Here is a 27,979-nt window from a genome sequence, read left to right as displayed (position 1 = left end):
AGGAGTCTGGATTGACAAGTGGATTGAGTGAGAAAACAAGTGACGGAGCACTGCCTTTTTGTGCGGCACCCCCTAAGGAGACTGAAGCCTTTATATAGTAAAAAAACAGGAAAAGGAAATCAAATCAAATGTCACAGAACAGGAAACACAAAGAATTGAAAAAAACAGAAAGGAATCAAGGAAGAAACAGCCATAATGGAAAATGGAAATAAATAGGAATGGAATTCTGAACTGGACTAGCTGGGAAGCAGCTTTCACAAGCAACTGCAAAACCGAGGCAGCTGCATACCCTCATGCCATGTTGGAGTTGGAGGAGCAAGGAGCGGGAGATCGGAGCCTACGACCATGAGGAAGGCAGCCTCAGATGACAGAAACTCATAGCTCGCACCTGCAGGCTTCATGCTGCCTTTCAGGAACCGTGGGACGAAGCAATGTACTATGGTTCCAGGGTGCCCAGGTGTCACAGTTGCAACAGTATACTCACCTCCTGAGGCCCCAGCTTTGTCCGAAGGCCAGACATAAGTGATGAACCAATCAATGGACTGAAGAGGCAGGAACGCAAGAACGCTCACTAGCAAGATAGTCATTCCAGTGAATGAAGAACTGTAAGTGGACTCTGAAAACCTAGGAATCAATTCTCTCACAAACCTTGTGCTATGGTTCTCCATCTACCATAGCAAGACAGGAGGAGAAATCAGACAAAAAAGGATCAGGCAGAAAATGCTTCTTCTTTGAGATATGAAAAGTGGGATGAATCTTCAAAGAGGAGAAAGACGAAGAGAGCTTCTCTTGCATGCTTTTAAAGGGATCTTGTCAGGTAGACAACTTTGTCAGGAAGCGAAAGGACAAAAGTCTTGGAATTCCCAACCAAAATGTCTCTTCTAGAAAAGGCATCTTCAAGAACATTCTCTGTACCAGGGATATGAATAACATAGAAATAATATTGTGGAAAGAAATAGGCCCATGTTTGCCTGCTGTTTCTACATTGCATGCGCTGTAGAAACTGAGGATTTGATGGTCTGTCCCCACCTCAAAAGGTTTATCTGCTCCCATTAAAAGATACCATCCCTTTATACAAGCATGCTCGAGGTACAAGAGCTTCCATTCTAGAAGTGAATCTGATTGCTCAGATGAATTTATGACATTGGGGAGATAGAAAATAGGATGCACTAGGTTTTCCTCGTCATGGAGTTGAAGTAACCACAATAATCTTCCTGACAGGATCTGGGTGCCTGAAAGTAGGAAGTAGGTGAAAGCCTTCTTGAGATTGACAAAGACCTTTGGGCTTTAAAAGTCCAAAACAACCTTTAGTTAGGTTCTCCTTCTTCAGAGTAATGATATATCATATTCATGTCAGAAAAGTGTTTTATAAACTTTTTCCAAAGGTTTGCCAGTCCTAAGAAACTCTTGGTTTCCTTGATGGGCTTCGGAGTGAGTCAGTCCAAGATGTCAGAAATCTTATGACTGGTCTGGATGAATTTAATTCTTGTAATTTCAGGTATTTATGCTTCTTATGCTTATGTGAAATTCCCGAAATTACACTATTACTCCACTTTGCGTAATTACGTTCCATTTGTGGTAAACATTTACAGAAAATGACACTATGTGCTATAAAAATGTACCACAAACGCACATGAACTGTAGAACGGTGTGGCTGTTGTTTGCATTGCTTTTATTTAACTTGCCTTGTACCAAAAAGTGACACAAGGACACATTTTGTGCAATTTGTGTAAAAAGAAAGTGCGAAATGACTCATTTGAGTTTCCCGCAATTACATGTAATTTCACATAAATACATGAAAGAAAATTACACTAATTTCACACACACCTTTTTAAGAGGTTCCATGGATAATACATTCTCAGAGAGGCAATATTACAATTATTACAATTACATACAATTATTATTTTGTTCTTTCAAGCCTTCACTTCTCTGCTAAACTGTTTCCCCTGAGACACAGATGGATGGAGCAATCATGTATTCAATGTTCAGGAGGAGAAGCAGAGAAGATCATGATGTCATCCAGGTACACACAAGAAACTGGTTCAGGAGGTCAGATATATGAATATGCTACTAATGAATCTGTTTAAAACAGCCGAAGCATTGGTAAGGCCAACGGGCATGAACAAAAGTGTGTCTAAAAGGCTTGTTTTCACTCATCATCGGTAAGCTCAATGGAGTTTGTGAAATATTCAGCACCCTGAATGGAATTAAGGATGTGAGTAGAGGTCCCTAATGTTGGCCTTTATCCATCCACGACAATCAATGCAAAGTTTTATCTCTTTGGAATCCTTTAGGAGGCTCCAGCAGGGTATGTTGACCAGACAAGTGGGTCATTCTGAAGGTTTTCATCAAAATATTCCCCCTGAACTAACTACTTGTCCTGGAAAAAGAGTATATTTTATCATAAGGAACTATGGTTCTGTGTACGGTTGGGATGACACAATTCAAATCCCTTTGAGGTAGGAGTGGCACAAAGTAGGCTTCTGAAAGAGTTTTAAAAAAGTTTGATAAACCATGAAAATGGACAAGGTCTGGCTTATAGTGCAATGGAACTGGTCTCCAGGAAGTTCTTGTTCCACTGAATCCCATATGAATAACAATTCTATACAGTTCTCTACAAAACTGGGATGATACAGCGACAACCCTGGTCTCCCAATAGACACAGAGCTTGTGTATTTCCCATCAGGGTATCACAAGCACTATTGCATTGTTTGGAGACATGATTAAATGAAAGGCAAACATCTCTTAATGACTGTATAAGGACATTAACAGAAGAACTGTCAAGAAGTGCAAAAGACCTGATGTACGTAGAGCTTCATTGATAATTTGTACATGATCCAGAAAGACTTCTTGCCGAGAAGAAAATGGAGTCTCTGGGCATAACTCAAGTCCATGTACATCCTAGAGGCACTGGAATCTAAGACCCCTGGAACAGACCAAGACTGGCCAATGTAGACCTAAAGAATTAATCCAATGCTAACAGGTGTAAACTGGCCCCAACAAAAGAGATGAAAACGTTAGGGATATTAGATTCTTCAGCCTCTTCCTCCTTTACAAAGGACAGCAGCTGGCATTTTCCCAGTGGCCTGGAAGGTTGAAAAGCAGTATTGCAGCAGCTGATGTGGGCTTGCGAAATAGAAACACAAGCCTCCTTTATGTCTTCAATCCTTTTCCGCATTAGACAATGGGCCCCTATTAGACCCATTCTGCAGTGATCCATCAGGCATATTGTTCGATGGTTTAGGAGGCTCAGTAGTTGGCTCACTCCACCTAAAACCCAGAGAAGAGGAATAGAAGTGAGCCCCTGGTTCCCCAATTTTTCATTATCCTTTCTCTTTTGTCAGAGAACTTGATCCAGGAGTTCAGCAAGTGTCGAAGCTCTGAATTCTTGTCAACTCATCCTTTATCTCTTCTTTAAACCCTCTTCCAGTAAGGTCACCTGAATGTGTTTCACTTAGGAAGTTTCAGCACCAAAGCTCACAAAATTGTGTACAATGAGCCACTGTGGTATCTCACTCAAGGCATCCTCTGTAGAATCTTTATGATCAGGTCGCTCAAACATCTTGAAGTTTGCCAAAAAAGTAGCATAATCGTTCAGAAAAGGGTCTTCGCGGACAACTAAAGGAGTTGCCCAAGCGAGAGCTGAAACAGTGAAGGTGCTATTTAGATACTCAACTTTGGATCTGTCAGAGGCAAATTGGCCAGTATGAAAGGCACAATAAATCACCAGGCCATCCAAAAGCTCCTTTAATCTCAAAAGATCTCCACAATATTTAGAAGTTGAAGGACTTATGTCAGGGAGGCCTGTAGACATCTGACAGCTTGCTTGGTGATGGGCGGCATTCTTTTGTCCTTAACATGTGCAATTTCAGGGTTTGTTGCTAGAGGGCAGCAGCCAGGTCTACACCAGTCAGTCAGAAAGCTTGGCATTGCAGCTGAATATGTGGTAGTCAAGTGTCCTTGAAAAGCTGCTACCTTCTCAAGGGGAGATAGCCAAAGGTGTGTAAAACCTCCTCTCTGGAGGAAGACGTCAAATGATAGAAGAAAATCAGGAATCCAGAATTCAACTGTGGAATACTTCAGCAGCAAGGAATCTGGATCAGCAAGTAGAGAAGTAGACAAGTGAAGCGACATGGCTTTATTGTAACACAAATTCCAGCACAATCGAAGCCTTTATCTAATCAGAAACAGGAAAAAAATGATATCAAACATCACACAAAGTATTGAGAATACCAGACCGGAATCAAGGAAGAAACATCCATGATGAAAACGGCAGCGGCAAACCCTCAGTCAGGTAATTTCCATTTTGGAGCTAGAGGATTAAGAAGCAGGAATCCAGGAGCATGAAAAAAGGGCGTCCCTGATGAGTGACACTCACAGTCCGAAGTTGTGTACTTCATCTGGCGTTTCCTGAGACCAGAGAACTGCAGTACCATGCAAGGCACTGTGGTTCTTGGTTGCCTAGGTGGCTGAGACACTGCAGCCCTGACAGCGTATTTTTGAGGTAATACATTGAAACATTTCCTTCATCACACAGTACAGTGAAGCTTTGTTTCGGATGCTGGCACTCAGAAGTGGCATTTTAACAAATTAATGTTAACTGTAATGTGTTTACATATTGTATCTTTTCGCTTCAAAAACATCTTGCATTTTCATTATCAGAGGTTCCTGCCACCTGCTCAAAACGATACTTATTGTTGAAACTAGCAAATTTCTGTCATGTGTTTATGTCCCATATATTGTATGAAGAGATAAAAGCACAGAAACAGTTCAAATGTGTCTGCATTCCGTGCCCTAACTGCCCATTTGTGGTCGTGATCTCTGGATGGTTCGAATGACAACTGCCTCATGTTTATTTGTTGAGCTGCTAATGATTGGCATTGATCACAAGTTACATTTTTGGGCTTCCTGACATATCATGTTTTAATTTAACAGGTAGTACATCAGCCTGGAAATCCACTCTGCAAGCTGTGTACACAAGACCCATGGCACAGACTCCACAAATGACTCCAGGTACCAGAGGTACGGGAGGAGTTTCTTCGGGGGCAACCGGGATGGAGCTCGGGTCAGCAATGGACCTGGGTAATTGGCTCAAAAGCATGAGCTCGACTGAACCAAAGGTAAGGTCTAACTGTGCATACAGTTTGTTTGTTCACTTGCTTGCTTTAGGAGGTCTGTGTATGTTTTATGGTTGTAAGTGTGTTTTTGAAAAGGGTGTGCACAATTGTTTTCCTTGTAGTAGATGACAGGAAAACAAGTTGGTTGGGCAAGGTAGGATTGGGAGGAGTACAGTGAACAGAAAATGTGTGTAAGTGAAAATCCAAGGTTTAAATGAGTGGGCTCTAGAAAAAGTACACTAATATTGAAGATAGGCTGGAGTGCCAAGACCAAAAGCACAGACCCTTGAAGGATGAATTTGTGTGTGAAAGAGACGTTTGATCCAGACACCCAACCCCTTCATGAGCCTTTCTGGCTATTGACTGAAGTTTCATCGAACTCAAGTCGATCTTTGGGTGTGAGTGCATGATACAATACCTCTGCCATCAATGAGATCATTAAAAAAAATAATAACTAAGGGAACTCTATCTCATTTTTCCATCTTTTTTTCCACACCTTCTAAAGGATGAACTGTAGGCAAAAAGCTGAAATACCCTTTTTTTGTTATTCTGGTGCAAGTGAACATTAAGAAACAGTGATGGGGCTGACAAATCTAAACATAGAAACTCTCATTAAACGCATTCCTGCTTATAATATGTACCAATAATACAGTAAAGGTATATGCAAATACTTACAAGAGGGAGTAGGTATGAGAATGGAACACGTCCATTCCAAAGTATGGTGCCTTTGATATAGAAAGAGTTTCAAACTTGCAGAAACAATTGAAGGGTCCTACAAATAAAACAGATACAGAACAAAGGCCTCTCTTCCTGCAATGGCATGAGGATGCACATAAGTATAAACATGAATACCAAGTCCGAAATATGAGAAATGCCTGGGAGAAACTAGAATACCAAATTAGTCACCTTACAGGCACAGTTTGGGCTTGTGCTCAAATACTCCACTTCCTCCTCCACACCTATTCTCTCATATCACTGAATCACATGAAAGAGAAGGCATGCACTTCTCAACAGCTTGATTTTCACAGAATGAAATTCTATTGTTGTCCACTTCTCACATCACTATCATCTTGTATTGTGCCTTGGACCCTGCAACTTTAATGCCCACAAGTGATGAGGGGGAGCCCCATGACCATTTCCTTGTCAGTGCCCCTGTAACCAAACCTTGCATGGACTTATGTTTTATGCACATTGTTGACTGAGTTTAAATATAAATTGCTGATAAATCATGTCTCAGAAATGATGAGGGTGTACTGGTTGCTGGTTATGCTGTGGCCGCTGTGTATCAGATTGCGTGCAGTTGTCACCTATCAAATGTGAGATCTTCTTAGTGTATAGCTCTCTTTGGAGACTGCATTTGAGCCAAGGAAAACATTATAACTGTGAATATGGACACAAGGTATGTGTTTGGAGTGACACATGATAGTGGGGTCCTATTTATGCAAAGAGGATTCTTAATGTTGACCAGGAACCATATTAGAAATGGACAATGTAATAAAAATTGGGTTACTAGTAGACTGTGGCGTGAGCCCTTGTTAAGCAGCAACCACAATCCTAGTTAAGGTAAGTCACAAACATACCCTAAATTGACCTGTGCTCACCCTCTGGTAGCTTAGCACAGAGCAGTCAGGCTTAAGTTAAGAGGCAATGTGTAGAGTGTTTGTGCAATACTTCAAACAGTAAAACAGTGAAAACACCACACAAAATGATGGCATTCCTGGTTAGAAAAATACAACTTAATTTAAGTAATTAAACAAGACCGAAATGACAAAAATCCACTAAGCAAAACTTGAGATGTGAATTTTAAAATGGTGCTTAAAAATAAGAAGTGCCAACTGGGCATCTCTGGTCGGGCCAGACAAGGACAAAGTCAAAAGTTCAGGCTGACCATGATAGAGCATGGGGCCTCTACAGGGACCCCATTGGGCCCACTGAAACAGAGTTCCTTAATCCTGCTTGCGTAAATATCAAAGATGTGGGGAGTAGGCTAAAGCGATGTGTCGGTGTCGATCCTCGCAGTGGAAGTTATGCCTTGATCTTTCCCAAACAGTAGCGAAGTTGTGTCGATTTTTTCCACACAACAGAGATGATGCATCAGGTCCGAGATGTGGTGGTCCCAAAGGCATTGCAAAGAAGTCGATCAGCACTGAAGAGAGAGTAAGTGAATTCGGATCCACGCAGTGGAAGCGATGCACCAGATCCAGTCCGCGCAGCGGTGGTGATGCATCGTTTTAGATGCAGCAAATGCCACTTCCAGAGGCCCAGGACTGGGGTGGCACCACTTGACAAGACAGACCCACAGATGGCAGAGTCCAGGTGTGGATGTAGGTTGGTTGAAAGTCTTTTATGTCCCTGAGACATCAATCAATCAATCAATCTTTATGGTTTAGTTAGTTAAAACCAGAACAATATTACAAATCCAACAGTAAAACCAAGGCACTTTACCTCTAGGAGTGAAAATTATATAAAATCAGCTGTTAAAATCTATCAGCGTGATCTACAGTAAAAACATAATTAACTTGCTTGGTTATTTAGTTGAATGCCCCAAAAGTAATACACCCCATTGGGATTTTTTTATTTTTATTAAAACGGCATTGCTGAAAAATTAGCAGTTACATTTTTTGATTAATGGAAATTTCAACTAACTGCTCACTTAGGATTGGACTTCCTATGGCCACCAATCAAACTAAATCTACTCTTCTGAGGATACTACTTGTTCCAGATTTACTTTGTGATCACGACCTTTGCATGAATCTGCACAAATGTAATTAATTTACAGTTTATTAGTGTGTCTTCCGGTTTAAGATTGCAGATAATTGCTCTCTATCTAGAAACATTTTTTTCAATAAAGCAGCTCTGGCTTGTGTTAGCATGGGAAAGATACAAATTAAATCTATAAGATCCTCTTTTCCGGACCCACGCAATCTGCAACTTATTGAACCCTTGTTTCCAAGATGGTAGGTCTGCCAGAGCTGGAAGGTTACCAAAACAGAGTGACATCAGTTTTTGCTTGATTGAAAGCAAAAATGTCTGTGTTACATAGTGATCGGGTTTTAACATGTCATATTTTTAATAACTATCCAGGCATGTGATCATTTACTGAAGATGTTCTTGTCGTCCATGACCAAATACGGTTTTGCTGCTCTGTTGACTGCATCCTTGAAGGTTGAAAATGGTAAATTCAGTTTCCAGAGCTCAATTATGGGCATTTGTTTCAGCGCAGAAGTATTTATGATGGTTGGAGAAAGGGTCGTTAGCTTAGGCTGACCATAGTGCATTGTTTAGTAGGTTGCTCAGTGTCGCTCTTATTTCGTACCAAGCTTTTATTGCTGTATATTTTCTTCCCAGCAACTGCGCAATGAGACCAAATTTCAAACTGATTTGTGCAGGGGAGGCATTTCTTGGCAAGCCGAATACTGCTGATACACTTTGGTTTGCACAGTGTCCAAGAGTGATGCATCCATCCCGTGCAGAGTAGCGCTTGCATATGCTGCTGTCAGAAGGAATTTGGCTGCTGTTATGGTCAGGAGAGGCTTAAAGGAGGGTCCATCCATCCAGTCTTTCGTGCAGAGTACAAAACACATGGATTAGCGCATTTGCTTTCTTAGTTATGTAGCGTTTATGCTCCAAGAAGTTCAGCTTGTTATCCAGATAGAGCCCCAGGCTCAACACTACAATGTCGTCTGCATACGCAAGATGAGATAAGATGAAGGAGTCAGGCGTGGTCGATGCATGTTTACACCATCTAACTTAGTTGATAGATCCACCAAAAAGGAGAGGAGCCATCACACACCCTTGCTTCAACCCCTTTTCAGTTGGAATTTTCCATGATAACCTGGAGCCGTCACCCAATTCCACCTGGATCTGTGTGTTTGTGTAGAGATCTTATATGGCTCGCAAGAGTGTGGCGGGGATAATCATCAAAGTGTCCCTCATTCAAGTCAAGAGAGGTAGGGCCAGTCCTTCTCACTTCCAGGCAAGGAAAGCAGGCAGTTGGTCAGCACAGCAATGCAAGATCCAGGTGAGCAGCAGTTCTGCAGTTCAGCAGAGTGGCAGTCCTTGTAGCAGTACACCCGTCCTTCTTCCTGGCAGAGTAACCACAAGTCCAGAAGTGTACAGTAGGGAAAATTAATTTGAGTGTTTTTCACTACCAGGATATGTAAAACTAAACCATACATGTCCTAATTTTTACATACACTGCACCCTGCCCTTGAGGCTGCTTAGGGCCTACCTTAGGAATGACTTACATGCATTAAAATGGAAGGTTTGGGCCTAGCAAAAGGGTTTGCCAGGTCAACATGGCAGCTCAAAGCTGCACACATAGGCTTAGAAAGTGGAAGGACCGAGTCATGTTTTAAGGGTTATGTAAGGGGGTGGCACAGTCAGTGCTGCAGGCCAACTAGTGGCATTTAATTTACAGGCTCTGGGCACATGTTGTGCACTGTACTTGGGATGTGTGAGTAAATTGAATATGCTTATTAGGAATAAGCCAATATTTTGGGAAAGAGCACAAGCACTTTAAAAACTGATTAGCAGCGCAGAATCCTAAGGCCAACAAAAACAAAGTCCTCAGAACAGTAGATCTGAAGGCAAAAACTCAGGGAGAAAGCACTCCAAGAATGCTTTGTCTAACAGAAAGTATGTTCAGGACCTTTTTAATGCCTTACAATTGACTATGAAGGTGACAGTAGTAAAGTCCTCTAACCAAAGATTGTCCCTTCCAAAGTCTCGAAACATCCATGAGGGGGGCTGCTATTTACGTGTCACACGTATGCACAACTCCTACTGGAGTGAGACAGGGACAGAAACCCTTTTCTTTATATAACCCTCACCCACTCTAATAGTGGCATGCTTCATCATCAGGTTCACCCTGACTCCTAAAGGTCACAACGGGATCAACCATATTCCAGGGAGCTCTTATGAAGACAATTAATTAGGGGATGTAACTCTAAAGTTAAAATGTCCTCATCCACTCCCCAGGTATCCCTTTATTAATGTGGTGGATGGAAAGGTTAAAAACTATGTAGGGCTATTTACGATATATTGGTCCTATGACCCTCATTCACCAACATGTTTCAGTCCTATACTCATGGCCAAAGAAGGTTCTCAGTTTTCATCAGGGTGGGATCATAAATATGTCCCTCCCCCAGCGACATGCCTTAAGTCTTCAATTTGTGTAGCATGCAACTAATTTCTAAGCATGCACGGAGAGTGTAAAACTTGCCACTCTATTTTGTATAAATAGTGATGGAGATTACTCTCCTCACAGGGGCTAAAGTGGGCGGCCCGGTAGTCAAACTTTTTTCAAAGGTCCCAACCCATTATGCGACCTACTTGGCTATGCTCCCCTGCTTGTAAGCTAGTAAAGTGCCACACATCAGTATCCCCATTATGATGTCTCAAGGGGATTTAGCCGCTAAAATGCTACTTTGTCCAAAACTGCTGATGCTGACTTATGTCCTATACCAATACTTAAATATTTGTAGCTAATGCAGGAGCAAGCCCTTGAAAGAGAGAAACAGTTTGGATCAAGCAGAAGTGTAAAAAAAGACCCTCAGAGGGTGTGGAGAGGTAGCATAGGATGTGTGGTTATACCAACATTTCTAACTTCCAACTTCACCAGGTGCTATCATGGGGTAGCCACTGGGCAGAAATAAAATGATACATATCACAGCCACCCACCAGTATGCACTCTTTTCTTTCAATATCCAAAAAAGTATTACCAGTCCTGTAGCATTTGCCTGTCACACAATGATGAAATTAGTATTATGATCATCCCAGCACAGACCCCCCTCATTGGACTCCCCATTTGTGCACCTGGGAATGCATCCAGCTGTAAAACATGTGATGTACGCAGCTGATCTGGTCATTGTGTGTATGCTTTCAAGATAGGTGTAAGCATACTACTGTGTCCATAAATATGCCATTACAGAACCTAAGTTAGTCTTTAGAGACTTTGGGGGTCATTCTGACCCTGGCGGTAATTACCGCCATGGCGGAGGTTGGCGGTAGCACCTCCAACAGGCTGGCGGTGCTCCGCCGGGCATTCTGACCGCGGCGGTATAGTCGCGGCCAGAAGCGGAAAGCCGGCGGTGTACCGCCGACTTTCCGCTGCCCATGGGAATCCGCCATGGCGGCGCAGCTTGCTGCGCCGCCATGGGGATTCTGACACCCCATACCGCCATCCTGTTCCTGGCGGTTCGCCCGCCAGGAACAGGATGGCGGTATGGGGTGTCGTGGGGCCCCTGGGGGCCCCTTGCAGTGCCCATGCCAATGGCATGGGCACTGCAAGGGCCCCCGTAAGAGGGCCCCACAAAGAATTTCAGTGTCTGCTTTGCAGACACTGAAATTCGCGACGGGTGCAACTGCACCCGTCGCACCTTCCCACTCCGCCGGCTCCATTCTGAGCCGGCTTCCTCGTGGGAAGGGTGTTTCCCGCTGGGCTGGCGGGCGGACTTTCGGCGGTTGCCCGCCAGCCCAGTGGGAAAGCCAGAATGACCGCCGCGGTCTTTTGACCGCGGAGCGGTCTTTCGGCGGGAACCGCTTGGCGGGCGGCGACCGCCGACCACCGCGGTCAGAATCACCCCCTTTATCCTTAAGTTCATAGTATCATACCAGATCATTAGTGACTGCAGAACACACTTTGCATCAGTAGTAGTATAGAAAATGTGCAAGGCTTCAGGAATAGACCAGTATTTTTACTGTGCATATCTCCAGAAGTTAGTGGGCAAGGTGGAGAGGAGCTGTGGTGCTCTTATGAACAATATAATTAAGGTATACTCAAAGACTCAACTAAAATGGTATAATGCATTGCGATAGCACTGTAGCTCCTCAGTGCAATTCTCTCACGGAAAAAGAAATTTCGCATATGTAAAGTAGTCATGGACTGCTCAATGATGCTCAGTCTCAGCTACTAAGGTGGATCTACATTTGGACAATACCATTGCAGTATTGCAGAAAGTTTATTCAGTGCATCTACTCTTTCAGTTCTCAGGCTCAAGTAACCTTGCCTGAGTGTGAGACCAAAGCCTGCCACTCCCTCCAGCCTTATGACTAGAGGAAGGTACATGCACAACAGAGTAAGACAGCACTGCAGCTTCATTTGTGTGGATATATCAGGTCCTGCTCTTCATCAACACAACTGTTAAATGTCATGGTGTTTGTGAGGTGAATCAGCTGTATCCCTGCTTTTGCTTCTGGACTGGTGACCGGTCATGAATCCAGACCTCCTGACTGATGTCTTTGCTACAATGTTGGCGCCTTTTGGTGGGACAGATTCTCTGTGTCCACTTCTTGTGTCTCATCCTGCATCTCCAGCCTCACACTATTACCACCTGTTAGAAAGTGGGTCTTTGGTTGGCAGTCAGGTTACCCCCTGTCCAAGCAAGGACCCTCACTCTAGTCAGGGTAAGTGTTGGAAATGGCCATTTTTGCAGGGTCATCCCCAGTCTTTTTGCCTCCTGCCTCCTATTTTTTCTGACCTGTTGCTGTTGGCTTTTGAACCTTGAGCACTTTACCACTGCTAACCAGTGCTAAAGTGCCTATGCTCTCTGTGTAAAATTGTATGTGATTGGTTTATCCATGATTGGCATATTTGATTTACTAGTAAGTCCCTAGTAAAGTGCACTAGAGGTGCCCAGGGCCTATAAATCAAATGCTACTAGTGGGCCTGCAGCACTGGTTGTGCCACCCACATAAGTAGCTCTGTAATCATGACTCAGACCTGCCACTGCAGTGTCTGTGTGTGCAGTTGTAACTGTAAATTCGACTTGGCAAGTGTACCCACTTGCCAGGCCTAAATCTTCCCTTTTCTTACATGTAAGTTACCCCTAAGGTAGGCCATAGGTAGCCCCAAGGGCAGAGTGCAGTGTCTGATTAAGGTAGGACATATAGTAATGTGTTTTATATGTCCTGACAGTGAAATATTGCTAAATTCGTTTTTCACTGTTGCAAGGCCTGTCCCTCTCGTAGGTTAACATGGGGGCTACCTTTAAATCTGATTAAAGTGTGGATTCCCTTTGGGAGCGGATGGACATGTGGAGTTTGGGGTCTCTAAGCTCACAATTTAAAAATACATCTTTTAGTAAAGTTGATTTTAAGATTGTGTGTTTGAAAATGCCACTTTTAGAAAGTGAGCATTTTCTTGCTTATACCATTTCTGTGACTCTGCCTGTTTCTGGATTCCCTGTCTGGGTCAGTTTGACAGTTGAGCTGGTTGCACCTCACACTAGACAGTGACACAGAGGGAGCTGGGGTGTAGTCTGCATTTCCTGATGAGCCATCTGTGCTAGGAGGGAGGGGAGGAGTGGTCACTCACACCTGAAAGGCCTGTGCCTGCCCTCACACAATGCAGTCTCCAACCCCCTGGTGAATGTCTGGGGCCTGGCCCGGGCAAGGCAGGATTTCACAATCAAGAGAGACTTTGCTTTGAAGTAAGCCTACTTCAAAGGAGAAATTGGGTATAAGAAGGGCACCCAAAATCACAGACTTTAGAAACGCTTCTGGAACCAAGAGGAACCTCTGCCTGGAGAAGAGCTGAATAGCTGAGGAAGAAGAGCTGCCCTGCATGTGACTGTGCTTTGTGGAGCTATCCTGCAGTTTCTGCTTTTGCCAGAGTAAGAGGGCAAAGACTGGACTTTGTGTGCCTTCCATCTTGAGAAGAAATCTCCAAGGGCTTGATCTAGAGCTTGCCTCCTGTTGTTTGAATTCTCAGGGACAGCAAAGACTTCTCTCTGCCAGCACCTGGAGTCTCTGGACAGACTCCTACTCTGCCCTGTGGTGCCCATCCAGTTCCTGGGACCCTGAAAGGAGAAGCTGGCAGCCTAAAGACAAGAAAATCCACGCACAGAGTGCCATGCGGGGAAAAGATTGACGCGACTCCGATCTGTGGGTGAAAAAACGTAGGAAACGCGACCAAAGAATTGACGTACGGAGCAGGAGAAAAGACGTGCAGCATCGCTGATGGAGGCTGGGAGATAACAACCTACGCTGCGGGGATTTCGGATCATCGTGCGTCTGGATTTCCGACTCACGTCCCGCCGTGCGGAGTTATTTTTGACGCACACCCGCCCGTGCAGGGTTATTTTTGATGCACACCAGGTTCATTTTCACGCTAGCAGCGCTAGTGTGTGTTTAAAACTACTTAAATACTCTTTTTGCATTTTTATTGATAAACTTGACTTGTGTATTGTGGATTTTTGTTGTTTTGGTCTTGTTTTGTTTAGATAAATATTTCCTATTTTTCTAAACTGGTGTTGTGTCATTTTGTAGTGTTTTCATTAAGTTTCTGTGTGTGTTGGTACAAATACTTTACACCTAGCACTCTGAAGTTAAGCCTACTGCTCAGCCAAGCTACCAAGGGGGTAAACAGGGGTTAGCTGAGGGTGATTCTCTTTTACCCTGACTAGAGTGAGGTTCCTTGCTTGAACAGGGGGTAACCTGACTGTCAACCAAAGACCCCATTTCTAACAGTAAGTCACACACAATCCAAATTATCCTGTGCCCACCATCTGGTAGCTTGTCACTGAGCAGTCAGGCTTAACTTTGAAGGTAATGTGTAAAGTATATGTGCAATAAATCATGCAATAACACAGTAGAACACCACAAAAATACACCGCACAGTGTTTAGAAAAGTATATAATATTTATCTGGTAAGATGCAGGTCAAAACAATCAGAATTCAATTAGTACACGTTGAGATATCACTGTAACAATGATATTAAGTGTCTTTAGTCTTTAAAAAGTAACAAGTGCCTCTTGCAAATACAAAGTACCTGGTTTGCGTTCAAATTCTCTGCAAGGGACCGCAGAGGAGGAGTTGCATGGAAAACGGGGAGGTGTGCGTTGATTTTTCTTCACTAGAAGTGTCTTGTCAAGAAGTGTCTGAGTTGGTAGGGTGAGAGGCCCTGTTTAAATACCCAAATGTGCCATTGAAGTAGGGGAGTCTTTAAAGAGTGGCTTAGAAGTGCAACAGGTCCCCTTTCAGTTCAATCCTGTCTGCCAGGGTCCCAGTAGGGAGTGTAGCAGTCCTTTGTGTGAGGGCAGGCTACTGTCCTTTGACATGTACGTGTCAGGCCTTCCACCCTCCCAGCCCTGGAAGACCCATTCAATATGCAGATGTATGCAAGAGTGGCTGAGCATCCTGTGTTTGGGGTTGTCTGAGTGAATGCACAAGGGAGCTGTCAACTAAACCTAGCCAGATGTGGATTGTAAGGCACAGAAGAATTTAAGTGAAAGCAGACAAAACCAGGGCACTCCGAGTAACAAGTCCACAGTGAAGAAAAGTCCGGAAATATTTATTTCCTTATGTTGAGAAACATAAACACATCAATGTTCAGAGACAGAAGAATTTAAGTGCAGAGAAATGCTCACTTTCTAAAAGTCGCATTTCTAAAATAGTAATATTAAATCCAACCTCACCAGTCAGCAGGATTTTATATTACCATTCTGGCCATACTAAATATGACCTTGCTACTCCTTTCAGATCAGAAGCTATCACTAAAACAGTATATGAGGGTAGCCCTAATGTTAGCCTATGAAGGGAGCAGGCCTCACAGCAGTGTAAAATGAATTTAGGAGTGTTACACTACCAGGACATGTAAACTACACAGGTACATGTCCTGCCTTTTGTCTACACGGCACCCTGCCATAGGGGTTTCCTAGGACCCACTTTAGGGGTGACTTATGTGTAGAAAAAGGGGAGTAGTAGGCTTGGCAAGTACATTTAAATGCCAAGTCGAATTGGCAGTGAAACTGCACACAGGCCTTACAATGGCAGGCCTGAGACATGGTGAAAGGGCTACTTAAGTGGGTGGCACAATCAGTGATGTAGGCCCACTAGTGGCATTTATTCTACTGGCCCTGGGTACATATAGTACACTTTACTAGGGACTTATAAGTAAAAAATAAGCCAGTTGGGTATGATCCAGTGTCACCATGTTTAAAGAGAGAGAGCATATGCACTTTAGACCTGGTTAGCAGTGGTAAAGTGCCCAGAGTCCAAAAACCAGCAAAAACAGTGTCCAAAAAGTTTAGGGAGGCAGGCAAAAAGTTAGGGGTGACCAACCTAAGGCTGTTAGGTCTAACACCACTTCCATCTGAGGTAAGTGTTCCCCTCCTGGATACCAGATCCCCCTGTGGGTCTGGCCTGGTATCTTTGTTATGTTATGGGTTTTGTAAAGTGTGCTGTTACCCTAGAGGGTATCCTAGCACTGAGCAGTTGCGTGTGCCTGGCCCTACCTATGGTAGGTTGGTTAATTTACATGCCAGGCCTTTAGCTTTTTGGTGAATTCAAGAAGACAGAAAAAAGGCTCAGGTGGAGAGTGAGAGCTTTAGGAGTGATTTAAATAAACAACTCTCTTCCCGATCTGATTCTATGTATGAATGCGATGTGTGCTGCTAGGAGTCCTGCTGAGCTGAGGTGTCTAGGTGGTTTGTGGAAGGGGTGGGTAGAGGGGGGCCTGAGTTGTATAATGCCTTGAATGACTGTGTGTGAGGAGTTTGAATTGAGTATGTTTGTGTATTGGATCAGCGTTGTTTACTGAGGTGTATTGTGGTTTGAATTTTGTGTTCACGGGTGAGGATGAGTCTGGTTGCGGAGTTCTGGATGGTTTGTAGTCTTCTAGTGAATTACTTTGTGATCCTGGTGTAGAGCATGTTCTGATAGTCTAACTTGGTGAATAGGGTGTGAGTGATACTTTTTCTAATGTTGCTTGGGAACCATCTGAAGATATTCCTCAGCATCTTTAGGGTGTGGAAGAAGGATACAGTCACGGTGTTGAGTTGTGCGGACATGTCCAGTTTCCTGGCCTGGGTTCTGGGTGTGGATAGTGTACAGCATGAGCTCCAGACCACTACATAAAATATTAAAACACATTTTAAACATTTGTGTTTTATCTTTTCTTTTTGTGCATTAAGGAAATGTGCTTGTATTTGCTACCTAAGGAAATAAGAGTAAGACTTCCAAGAAACTATTACAATTGCTAATGCTTGTTCAGCAAAGGAAGTGACATTCTGTCCTAGCAGCCTTCCTTTCATTGTCCGACACCAGCCTCTACAAATATTTAGTTTGATCTTCTGCTGGGATGGGTTATTCTGAATGACGGAAAAACGTAGCAGTTCATCCTGTTCCATCATGCTTCGGGCTATATATAGACTTTAAGAAGGCTCGGAATTCTTGATTAAAGCCGCCGGATGAAAAGGGGAGAAAGCCGTACCCTTTCATGTCATTCAGCAGACTAGTGGCGCTACGTCTAGCTGTGGATAATTTTATGAATGGAAGAAAGAAAGCCAAAGGGGCGACCAAAACGAATTGCGCTTGATGTTACAATTACTTTTGTGAGCCTTCAATACCACCGGAGAGGTGTTTTGCTCCATGTCTACAACACATTTCAGGTGGTGCAAAAATACTACATGCATACTCAAAATACTTCGGAACTGCATTAAGACATGCCTTAGTGCAGGGGTCTGTAAAATAACACCAATTTAGTGAGCATGTTCAAAATATGTCCAAGCCACATACACTCGTGTCATCGAAGACGCTGGCAAAGATTGTAATCTAAACGGATTACGATTTAGAAAAGGCAGTATGAGGGGCAGAAGCACAGAGAATCGGAGACACCGACACTGAGGGGCAGAGAGAGAGACTGGTAGCGAGTTATCGAGAAACAGAGACAGCCGCATATACATTCATACGTAAGACACATATGTAGAGAGGGAGAAGGAGAACATTAAATAGACATAGAGTAAAACAAGCATATATGAGTTGATGCAAACCTGGCTATCTAGGTCCATTGATCTCGAGGTACAAAGTTGGTTAGAATGATAGACATAGATACATTGACAGATATAAGTTCACTTTTAGTTAGATAGATGATAGAAAGACGAACCGACGGACAGATAGTCAGATAGATAGATGGATAGAGTATCTTTATCTTCCCGTTTTTTTGTCCTTTTTCTCTTGCGTTTCTTTCCTCCTCTATTTTTGTTTTTCTTTATTTTTCAGTCTACCCCTCTCTTTAGATCTATGTTCTTGTCTCTCTCTGTCTTTCTCAGTCTTTCTCTCTCTTTAATTTTTTCTCTCCCTCCCTCCTTGACGCTTTCCGTCTCTCATCTCTGCGTCTTATCCTTTCTTTCTCTTTCTTTTTTCATACTTCTCTCTCTCAATCTATGGGCCTCATTATGATCTTGGCAATCTGGGCCGCCATGCCGGCGGTGGCGGTAAATACCGCCATCCGGCATGGCGGCCCAGACTGCCATATAATGACCCGCCCAAAACCCCACAGCAGAATACACCGCCAATGCCAGCAGTCCAGTAATGCTGGCGGAGGCGGTGTATTCCAATCCGACAGGGCAGCGCTGCCCTCCGGATAATAATACCCATTCTGCCAGCCTTTTCCCAGCGGTTCACACCACCAGGGAAAGACTGGTGGAATGGGTATCTTGGGGTGACTTGGGGGTCCCCTGGGGGCCCCTGCACTGCCTATGCACTTGTGCAGGGGCCCATCGCGCAGGTCACTGCCCGATTTACGTGCAGTGATCTGCGTGACGGGTGCAGCTGCAGCCGCCGCACACCAATATTGGCGGCGGCTCCATTTGGAGCTGCTGACAATGTTACAGCCCTTTTCCCCGCTGGGCTGGCAGGAGGAAACACTGTTTCAGGCCCAGCAGGGAAACATTATCTGGCCGGCAGGGGGGTAGTGCCGCTGGCTGTCATGTATTGACCACCAGCGCAGATTTTGGCGGTTTTAACCGCCGAGATCATAATGAGGGCCTATGTCTCTGACTGTCCTTCTCTCTCGACCCATCTTTCCTGTCTTTCTCTCACTTCGTTGGTCGTTTCCTATCTTTCTCTCTCCCTTCCTGTTTCTTCTTCTCTCTGTGCCCTAGGTCATTCTTATTGTTTTAGACAAAATGCAAATACTTATTTTTTTCAGTGTAGCGGTCTTGATCTGGGAGGCGAGCCTCGGGCCCCTGGCTGCATTCCAAGGAGGGCGCCAATGCCTCTGCATTTACTTGTAAATGAGGATAGACTGGAAGAGTCTTTCCAGGCTCTCTACATCTACATGCATTAAAGTGTTAAAGAAGCCTTTGCAATGGAATAGGTCTCAGCTATTGGTGTTTTAAATTCATAACTGAACTTTTCTTGCCACATAAATTGGTCAACACTGCCTCATAATGTGGTATTTTCCTGACACATAATTCCAGGCACACTGCATGTAACTGAAACACTTCCATTTACTGTCTTAACTGCAGCCAAAAATGAAAATATTGACGTTTAGCATCCTAATTTAAATCTGCCATGCTTATTCCAATAGAATACCACTTTCACCACCCCACCATCAGAGGTGCTGTAGGACGACAGTGCAAGTCGATTCAAGGCACCAAGAGCATGGTTGCGATCAAGAGACACAAAAGACACAAAAGAAAAAAGACTCACAGTCAAGCATTTTGTCAATCTTGCAATAATCCATATAACAGGGTAGTAACAAAATCATCCCAAGGTGGGACAAACGTAGACCATGTAGCAATGACATCAAGGCATTTTTGAAAGGCAAGCCAAGGAACGAATGAAAGTGTTGGGCATGAGGTGGAAGTGGTTAAAGCCCACAGATAGATAACAACAGGTCGCAAGCACTTGCGCGCTCGACCTAAAAACGAGTTGTTATTGTAAAGATAGCAGATTGCATTCTATCCCAGTCTGATTAAGTCATAGTGATAAAACCTACCCATAACCAGGGCCACCAGAGTTAAGTTAATGTTGTGGCTGCAGTGTTTTTTTGCATAACTAATGATTTGTCGCATAATCCATCATCTGCCACATATTCTGCAGATTTTAACAAACAAAACGTATTTCTAGCTCAAACGTTCAAAATGTACTAAAAATGCAGCAGCTTCTGTTAATGTGCTTTGGAAAGCTCTTTGCAAAGGCTGACTGGGGAGATTTCTGTTACTTATTGCTATATTTAAGCATGAGCACAACGGAGAGACACAAAAGAAATAAGCATTTACAATGCAACACTTCTCGCATTTCTCCGAGTTAGAGCTATTAGCAGTTGTAAACCCCCAACTGGACTTTTCTTGCCTCATTAAATGGAAAACAAAATTGTGCGATCGCGCTATTAAACAAGTGTGATCGCACTGCAAAAAAAGAGAAAAAGTAGTCCACAAACCGGATGGAAAACAGCGAGCCTCGTACATTTTCAGTACTTGCTCGCTGTGCTTGAGGAGGGCTAACCACTGGATTAGGCATGACGCATGCATGCCTTCCACTAATGAAAGCAAGCAGATTTTAAAAGGCAAGCCCACTAACCAATGAAAGACACTGACGTGACATGGGCTGGCCCTTTTCTAAGTACTACAGCATCTCGCAAGCTATACTCATGCGCAAGCGCATGCTATGCAGGTGTGACCCTAAACAATAGTCTCCTGAGAAGCGAAGATTAAAAGCAGACATTTACGGTATGAATAAAGCATGCTTGACTATGAGTCCAGAGTATGTGCAGTGAGACACATAATATGTTGACTGGGAACTTCGGAGAGCCATGGCAAAGTCCATCCATATGGAAGAAAGCTTCCAACTGCTTAGGCCAGTGTTCCAATCCTGAATCTTTCACTTTGTTCCTAAATTTCCCTTGTATTCTGTCACCCATGCTGAGGTTGGTGTTGGGGTGGTTCACTGCAAAAGACCTCCTCCAAAACTGTAACTCTAGTGCTCCCTATGGGCATCCTTGGTGTATCCTATTAATAGGTCGATTGTAAACTGGTTTCTTAACACTGCAATCATGAACGATAAACTTCTCGATCCCCCTAAACTTGACTCAGCCAGTGGCGGCAGTTCTGTAGTTCCGAGGGCAGGATCTGATGCCCACTGCCCTACTTGTCCTTGTAAGTGAGATCTAGCAACTCTTGGGAAACAGGTCTTACTCACCGACTTTACCTGACTGCTTTGCATTGGTACGTTTTTCACACACTTCTACACTTTTTTCCTCTGGAGTGTCACTAGTTTGTTTGAAGTTTCCATTCTGAGCACAAGTGTGGGTGCTGTCTTAATTTGTTTTCATCTTCTCACAAATTCCTGGCTTCCAACTTTGTCATTGATGTGGCCACAACTATCAACTTCACCCACCTTTTGTGAGATTATGTCCTCTTTTCAGGACTCTTGAGAATTTATGCTCAACCCACCTCTTGGAGATAGGCTATGATGTCATTCCCTGTGGATGTCCTGTTTACTGTATTTAACTTTGGAGCCTTGAAAAAGTCACGGGTTGTGATGAAACGTGTTGGTTGATGATGATATTGAATATGGAATGAACAGATACATACCTGTGAATAAAAGAGCTCGAATCAAATTTTAACCTCTATGAACTCTCTTTTTGCAATTGGACTAGATCATTGGAGTTGAGTGTTGGGGTTCCCTTGTACCCAATATTACAGTGTACCACGCCAGATACATTGATATGCCTTCAAGTAGTGAGGCATAAATAATTCACCATTCAGCACTGCCCATACATCCTGTTCGTTTATCTACAGACTTGACCCTGTATACTATTGGATACTCAATTGAGGTTCAACCAATAATACCACTACTAACCCCTCTTTTTTTGTTTACAGTAACACATCTTGGTGTGCAGTGGGAGGCCATTTGCAAAAGTGGTCTGTTCCTCTTTCTGTTGTTTATTGATGTTGTTGGTGTGAAACTGATACTAATAATGTGAAACCCTTGCCCAGTTAGTGTAATAGGTGTAAAAGTGTCAAAATACAGAAGTGACACGATAAGACAAAATGTTGCATTATTTGCCTTTTCTTGCAACATAAATAATTCATCCCTGCTGCATTATTTGTTCATTTTCTGCCACATAATTCTAGATGCCTTTCAAGGGAATGTGCCACGTTATGTCGCATAATATACCTTTCTTGCCACACAATTTATTTAGCTCTGCAGCATAATTTGATGCTTTCCTGCTGCAGAATTCAGAGGCCATGGTCATAATTTTACACAGGTTTCTTTTCCCCCTCTCACAGGAGTGACAGTTGGGAAACACAATGGTCCTTACTCGACCCTGCCATCTCCTTTTCCTGATTTCAGAAGTTTCGTCCTAAAGAGAGTTTTTCCTACACAGGGGACGGGCGACAGAGAGTGAGGCTGGCGACGAGGGTGGCTGATGTTGCCAGTCCTGCAAGGCAGTGGGGAAGTTCTTGGCCTAGCCAGAGCCCTATTTTAGTTGCCGTTTTTGTTCTTTTATTTTGTGTTTTTGCTTTGGGAAGCTCACATAGTTTAAAAAATATTTAATGAGATTGTGACCATGTCATCGTTGCAGTTTGACACAGACCGCCCCGATTTTATGATGTTGTTAAACCTTTTTTTTTGCCAAAACTAGGCCTGGGTGTAATTTTAATTCCTCCAGCGAAATTCCTGATTTTCATATTACACCTTTTCATGTAATGTTTGTCCCGAGAAAGACTGGTTTGTGCAGAAAATATATCACAAAAGAGAGATCTCCTGCTTGAACCAATCTCTAACTAATATCTTGTAAGGGTTTTTTATGCAATGTGCAATCCTTTCATAAAAATTAGGCTCCATACCAGCAAACCTTTCAGTCTGGAAACGTAATTTGTGAAATATTCGTGGATTTTTTTGGGAAAAAATATGCGATTTTGAACACCCCCTAGTTTAAATGCTAGATTGTAACTAAACAGTAAAGCTTTTGCAAAATTATAACACAGGTCGTACACAGCCCCCTTCGACCCTATACTACGTTGGAAACCAAGGGCCTCAAGCTGGCCGAAAGGCAGCCGCCTTACTGCAATTAAAACAAGCAAGATTGCGCTGCGAACATAAGATAAAAAGTAGTCCCCAAACAGGATGGGAAACAGCGAGCCTTGCATGTTTTCTGTACTTGGTCACTGCGTTCGAGGAGGGCTAACCACCGGAAAAGGCATGACGTATGCGTGCCTTCCACCAATGAAACCAAGCAGATTTCAACAGGCAAGCCCTTGAACCAATGAAAGACAACTGATGTAACATGAACAGGGCTTCGAGCCCTTTTCTAACTCCTAAATCGTCTTGCAAGTGAAACGCATGCGCAAGCGCATGCGACGCAGGCTCGACCCTAAAAAGAAGTTCACTCACAATCAAACATATAGTCAGTCGTACAATTATCCATGTGACATGGTTAGTCTGCAAGATGGGACAAACATGAGGCATTTACCAATGACATCAAGTGATTTTTGAAAGGCAAGCCCACCAATGAGTGATGGGTGTGAGCGTGGTTAAAGGCCCACAGATAGGTAACAACAGGTCGAAAAGCGCTAGCACGCTTCACATAAAAATGGTGTGGGGCTGTGAAACTTGTGTGAGGGCACAGTCTTTGAGTGTGGAGATGGGGTCAAAGAGGTGGCTAAAAAAAGAAAATATTCTACATTTTGCTGTTGTTTTCTCTTTCAGTTAACTGCATATGAAATATACATGGAAGTTCAATTAATGGGAGGGAAATGTACTCTTTTGAGTTATAAAAGCTCAGTTGGTTGTGATGTCTGTGGGTGTGACCAGACAGACAGAGAATTATAGTCTGATTGGTGCATTGAGAAATTTTAACTTGTTTATTGTTCTATGAGGTCTGAGCATGTGACAGAAAGCAGCACTCTCCTCCTATCGTTGGGTTAGGGGACCAGTGAATACTTGCTGTACCAGTGTTGCTTTGGACCTTGGAACAATGGCCCAATGGAGGGGTAAACTGAAGCAGAAGAGACACCAGAAGAGACACTTTGGTTTCGGCATAAGAGAGATGGGAGAGTTAGAGATGGCGGCTATAGCCTGCTTTGCAAGTCAGTACTTATCATACATGAATTAGTGCAGTGGCACTGGTGCTCAAGGGTCTGAGGGGCTCACTGCATCACAATTCTGAATGGCTTACTTTTAAAAGGAGCATGGGGACTACCTTTCCATGCTAGCAGTATGGCAGAAGGCACCCTTGCCACAAAAAAGGTGATGGGGTGAAATATGGAAGCTCATTTGTTTTTTCGAGAGGGATAGACAGCCTTTTTTTAGTCTAAAGTGATGGTCCGGTATGGTGTGGAAGGGGTGAAAGAAGACAAGGAGATGTCTGTATCTTAGTGGTCACAGCTATCAGTGCAGTAGCTGCAGTTACATTGCAGTTCAGGAGTGTAAAGGGCTCACAGCATCCCAATTATGCGAAGTAGTGACAGAAAAGTGCCCTTAAAATGATATCATAATCCCTGCTTCCTTTGATCAGCCATGCCCCTCCTACTTCCCTAGTGTGCAATACATTTTTGGAAGAGTCCCAATTTCATAACTGTGAGAAAGTAGCCTCTTTCTAGCCTTGTTATCCCCCACTTTTGGCCTGTTTGTGAGTGTATGTCAGGGTGTTTTCACTGTCTCACTGGGATCCTGCTAGCCAGGGCCCAGTGCTCCTAGTGAAAACCCTATGTTTTCAGTATGTTTGTTATGTGTCACTGGGACACTGCTAGTCAGGACCCCAGTGCTCATAAGTTTGTGGCCTATATGTATGTGTTCCCTGCGTGGTGCCTAACTGTCTCACTGAGGCTCTGCTAACCAGAACCTCAGTGGCTATGCTCTCTCTGTACAAACTGTCACTAACAGGCTAGTGACCAATTTCACCAATTTACATTGGCATACTGGAACACCCTTATAATTCCCTAGTATATGGTACTAAGGTACCCAGGGTATTGGGGTTCCAGGAGATCCCTATGGGCTGCAGCATTTCTTTTGCCACCCATAGGGAGCTCTGACAATTCTTACACAGGCCTGCCACTGCAGCCTGAGTGAAATAACGTCCACGTTATTTCACAGCCAATTACCACTGCACTTAAGTAACTAATAAGTCACCTATATGTCTAACCTTTACCTGGTAAAGGTTAGGTGCAAAGTTACTTAGTGTGAGGGCACCCTGGCACTATCCAAGGTGCCCCCACATTGTTCAGGGCAAATTCCCCGGACTTTGTGAGTGCGGGGACACCATTACACGCGTGCACTACACATAGGTCACTACCTATGTGTAGCTTCACAATGGTAACTCCGAATATGGCCATGTAACATGTCTATGATCATGGAATTGCCCCCTCTATGCCATCCTGGCATAGTTGGCACAATCCCATGATCCCAGTGGTCTGTAGCACAGACCCTGGTACTGCCAAACTGCCTTTTCAGGGGTTTCACTGCAGCTGCTGCTGCTGCCAACCCCTCAGACAGGTTTCTGCCCTCCTGGGGTCCAGCCAGGCTTGTCCCAGGATGGCAGAACAAAGGACTTCCTCTGAGAGAGGGTGTTACAACCCTCTCCCTTTGGAAAATGGTGTGAAGGCAGGGGAGGAGTAGCCTCCCCCAGCCTCTGGAAATGCTTTCATGGGCACAGATGGTGCCCATTTCTGCATAAGCCAGTCAACACCGGTTCAGGGACCCCTTAGCCCTGCTCTGGCGCGAAACTGGACAAAGGAAAGGGGAGTGACCACTCCCCTGACCTGCACCTCCCCTGGGAGGTGTCCAGAGCTCCTCCAGTGTGCTCCAGACCTCTGCCATCTTGGAAACAGAGGCGCTGCTGGCACACTGGACTGCTCTGAGTGGCCAGGGCCAGCAGGTGACGTCAGAGACTCCTTCTGATAGGCTCCTTCAGGTGTTGCTAGCCTATCCTCTCTCCTAAGTAGCCAAACCCTCTTTTCTGGCTATTTAGGGTCTCTGCTTTGGGGAATTCCTTAGATAACGAATGCAAGAGCTCATCAGAGTTCCTCTGCATCTCTCTCTTCACCTTCTGCCAAGGAATCGACTGCTGACCGCGCTGGAAGGCTGTAAAACTGCAACAAAGTAGCAAAAACGACTACTGCAACTCTGTAACTCTGATCCTGCCGCCTTCTCGACTGTTTTCCTGGTGGTGCATGCTGTGGGGGTAGTCTACCTCCTCTCTGCACTAGAAGCTCCGAAGAAATCTCCCGTGTGTCGACGGAATCTTCCCCCTGCAACCGCAGGCACCAAAGAACTGCATCACCGGTCCCCTGGGTCTCCTCTCAGCACGACGAGCGAGGTCCCTTGAATCCAGCAACTGTGTACAAGTGACTCCCATAGTCCAGTGACTCTTCAGTCCATGTTTGGTGGAGGTAAGTCCTTGCCTCCCCACGCCAGACTGCATTGCTGGGAACCGTGACTTTTGCAGCTACTCCGGCCTCTGTGCACTTCCGGCGGAAATCCTTTGTGCACAGCCAAGCCTGGATCCACAGCACTCTAACCTGCATTGCACGACTTTCTAAGTTGGTCTCCGGCGGCGTGGGACTCCTTTGTGCAAATTCGGGTGAGCATCGTTTCACTCTTCTTTGTAGTGCCTGTTCCAGCACTTCTGCGGGTGCTGCCTGCTTTTGAGAGGGCTCCTTGTCTTGCTCGACGCCCCCTCTGTCCCCAGACGCAATTGGTGACATTCTGGTCCCTCCTGGACCACAGCAGCATCCAAAAACCTTAACTGCACAATTTGCAGATAGCAAGGCTTGTTGGCGGTCTTTTGGCAGGAAAGCACTTCTGCACGACTCTCCACGGCGTGGGGGATCTATCCTCCAAAGGGGAAGTCTCTAGCCCTTGTTGTTCCTGCAGAATACTCAGCTTCTACTGTCCAGTAGCAGCTTCTTTGCACCCACAGCTGGCATTTCCTGGGCATCTGCCCATCTCTTTCTTGCTTGTGACTTTTGGACTTGGTCCCCTTATTCCACAGGTACCCTCAACTGGAAATCCATCGTTGTTGCATTGCTGGTTTGTGTCTTTCCTGCAGAATTCCCCTATCACGACTTATTTGTCCTTTGGGGAACTTTAGTGCACTTTGCACTCACTTTTCAGGGTCTTGGGGTGGGCTATTTTTCTAACCCTTACTATTTTCTAATAGTCCCAGCGACCCTCTACAAGGTCACATAGGTTTGGGGTCCATTTGTGGTTCGCATTCCACTTTTGGAGTATATGGTTTGTGTTGCCCCTATCCCTATGTGTCCCCATTGCATCCTATTGTAACTATACATTGTTTGCACTGTTTTCTAAGACTATACTGCATATTTTTGGTATTGTGTACATATATCTTGTGTATATTTGCTATCCTCATACTGAGGGTACACTCTGAGATACTTTGGCATATTGTCATAAAAATAAAGTACCTTTATTTTTAGTATATCTGTGTATTGTGTTTTCTTATGATATTGTGCAAGTGACACTTGCGGTACTGTAGGAGCTTCACTCGTCTCCTAGTTCAGCCTAAGCTGCTCTGCTAGCTACCATTATCTATCAGCCTATGCTGCTAGACAACCTATACACTAATAAGGGATAACTGGGCCTGGTGCAAGGTGTAAGTACCCCTTGGTACTCACTACAAGCCAGTCCAGCCTCCTACAATAACCTTTTACTTGGATGGGCTCAGTGCAAAAAAGTTTGAAGACCTCTGTTTTAATGTTACATGCAAACCCCTAACAGCTCTGTAGTGCTGTGAATTGCTTTGGCCGCTGAACTACACAGCTGCTGGTGTTTACTGCCTTATGCTTGTTTTGCATGCCAGCTGAAAAGCTTTGGATGTGTTTTAATGTGCATAGCCATGAATGTTCTTGATGATGCCTGGTTTGTTTTTTTCACATGCTGTGTACAGCAGTCAGTCGGACCTGTTGGGTCAGGAAGGCCTATTTGAAAATGTTAATTTAATTTCTAAGCATTTCCACTGTTATTAAAATAGAAAATGTTTTCTGTCAGCAGGAAGCCTTTTCTTGGCACCCTGGGGCAAACAGCGCTTACTTGGCAGCAGTAATGTTGTTTAACACTGGTGTACCGGGCTCACAAAAATGGGCAATCATTTTAATACATTTAGACATGTG

Source organism: Pleurodeles waltl, chromosome 6 (assembly GCF_031143425.1).
Source record: "Pleurodeles waltl isolate 20211129_DDA chromosome 6, aPleWal1.hap1.20221129, whole genome shotgun sequence".
Classification (NCBI taxonomy): Eukaryota; Metazoa; Chordata; class Amphibia; order Caudata; family Salamandridae; genus Pleurodeles; species Pleurodeles waltl.
This window is presented reverse-complemented; position numbering follows the sequence as displayed.